This window comes from Rattus norvegicus, chromosome 8 (assembly GCF_036323735.1).
Source record: "Rattus norvegicus strain BN/NHsdMcwi chromosome 8, GRCr8, whole genome shotgun sequence".
NCBI classification, from domain to species: domain Eukaryota; kingdom Metazoa; phylum Chordata; class Mammalia; order Rodentia; family Muridae; genus Rattus; species Rattus norvegicus.
This window is the reverse complement of record NC_086026.1, coordinates 44,243,293-44,246,226: the sequence shown is the minus strand read 5'-3', so window position 1 is coordinate 44,246,226 and position 2,934 is coordinate 44,243,293.

Here is a 2,934-nt window from a genome sequence, read left to right as displayed (position 1 = left end):
CAGATACACTCAAACTAATAGATGAAAAAGTGGGGAAGAATCTCGAACACCTGGGAACTGGAGAAAATTTGCTGAACAAAACACCAAAAGCTTAGGCTCTAAGATCATGAATCGACAAATGGGATCTCATAAAACTGCAAAGCTTCCGTAAGGCAAAAAACACTGTTGTTAGGACAAAATGGCAACCAACAGATTGGGAAAAGATCTTTACCAATCCTCCAACTGATAGAGGGCTTATATTCAAAATATACAAAGAACTCAAGAACTTAGACTGCAGGGAGACAAATAACCCTATCAAAAATGGGGTTCAGAGCTAAACAAGGAATTTACAGTTGAGGAATGCCGAATGGCTGAGAAACACCTAAAAAAATCTTGAACATCTTTATTCATAAGGGAAATGCAAATCAAAATAACCCTGTGTCTCACCTCACACCAGTGAGAATGGCTAAGATCAAAAACTCGTGTGACAGCAGATGCTGGTGAGGAGGTGAAGAAAGAGGAACACTCCTCCATTTTTGGTGGGATTGCAGACTGGTACTACCATTCTGGAAATCAGTCTGGAGGTTCCTCAGAAAATTGGACATTGCATTACCTGAGGATCCAGCTATACTTCTCTTGGGCATATACCCAAAAGATGCCCCAACATATAAAAAAGACAGGTGCTCCACTATGTTCATCGCAGCCTTATTTATGATAGCCAGAAGGTGGAAAAAACACAGATGCACTTCAAAAGAGGAATGGATACAGAAAATATGGTATATCTGCACAATGGAATACTACTCAGCTATGAAAAACAATGACTTTACGAAATTCATAACCAAATGGATGGAACTGGAAAATATTGTCCTGAGTGAGCTAATCCAATCACAGAAGAACACACCTGGTATGAACTCACTGATAAACGGATATCAGCCTAAATGCTCTAATTACCCTAGATGCACAGAACACATGAATCTCAAGAAGGATGACTAAAATGCAAATGCTTCACTCCTTCTTTAAAAGCGGAACAAGATTACCCTTGGCAGGGAATAGGGAGGCAAAGATTAAAACAGAGGCAGAAGAAACACCCATTCAGAGCCTACCCTACGTGTCGCCCATACATATACAGCCACCAAAGTAGATAAGATGGATGAAGCAAAGAAGTGCAGGCTGATAGGAAGCAGATGTAGATCTCTCCTTAGAGACACAGCAGAATACAGCAAATACATAGGCGAATGCCAGCAGCAAACCACTGAACTGAGAACGGGACCCCCATTTAAGGATTCAGAGAAAGAACTGAAAGAGCTTGAAGGGGCTCGAGACCCCATATGAACAACAATTCCAACAAACCAGAGTTTCCAGGGACTAAGCCCCTACTCAAAGACTGTACATGGACTGACCCTGGGCTCCAACCACATAGGTAGCAATGAATAGCCTAGTAAGATCACCAGTGGAAGGGTAAGCCCTTGGTCCTGCCAAGACTGAACCCCCAGTGAACGTGATTGTTGGGGGGAGAGCGGCAAGGGGGGGAGGATGGCGATGGGAACACCCATATAGAAGGGGAGGGCTAGGGTTTAGGGGGATGTTGACTCAGAAACTTGGAAAGAGAACTACAATTGAAATGTAAATAAGAAATATCCAAGTTAATGAAGATGGAGAAAAAAATAAAAAAAAATAGTAAAACTACTCAGAAGAGTAGAATAAGCCTCTTCCTGTGATGAATTCCCATAATGTTGTAAAACACTGAGTGGTCATCTCTCAAGTCGCATATACACAAACAACAAAAACAGCCTCAGCACACTGTGCATCTTACATTAAAATTTGATTCATTGCTCTTTCTTAATGAGTATACACACACACACACACACACACATACATAATTGGATTTAATTTCCAATTCATCTAGTAATAACTCCTTTACATTTATTTATTTACAAATGTTTGTATTTGAGTATATATTTATATGCATATCTGCACTTGTTTCTATTTGTATTAGCACATTTTGGAGCCTTCTGACCCCTAAAGTGGTGTTTCAGTGCAAATACCCTTGATCTGTAGGTATGGGTGGTTGTAATTACCCTGAGGTGGACGTTGTGAACAAAACTAGGTCCTTTACTAGAATATTAAATAACCTTATCCACTAAGCAATCTTTGTATCTCATAATATAATAATGTTTAGAGTGTTCTGTTCTTACAACTACTGAGGAAGGCCTTTTCAAATGTGTGATCATCAATCTCCTTACCTTCTTCAACCTCAATAACAGTCTTCTCAACAATTTTAATAGAAATTTAAAAAATGGTTTAAATGACGATGGAAATAAAAAGGACCAAAAATTTTCCATAACAAGTTTAAAATGGACAAAATAAGAAGATACATCCTTCACAATCATATTAGCATAGCTATTGTTGTCCTTGTTCAGTGCATGTTTAAACAGTCATGTTGATAAGACATCATGGCTGTAGCTTCTGATATTTCCAAGTGACACAATCTCACAGCAAACCCCAGAATACTCTGGCCTTTATAACTTTTCAAACATACCCTTAAGATGCCCAATACTTATGCCTAGTGGTTGTCTTGTAGGTATATCTGTTGTGACTGGGATCCGTAACAAATTTTGAACTGTTGTGGCTTTCTGAAGTGGTCTCTGTCTTGAGGAAAACAATTCTCATGTATCTGAAGGCAAGGGAATACAGCACATTGGTTGCCCAGATTCAGTGGCCTGGTGAGGCTATTTCCTGGTTCCTAAATGACTCTCTTCTGTGTATTCACACACATGAGAAGAAACTAGATGTCCTTTTGTTTTTTTCTTTAATAAGGACATGAGTCTCATTTCTAGGAGTTTTCTCTCATGACCTAATTATCTCCCAAAAGCCTCACCCCCAAATTCCACCACCTCAGATTCCAACACAGGGATTGTTGGTGATTTACATATCTGGTTCATAAGACTCATGAGA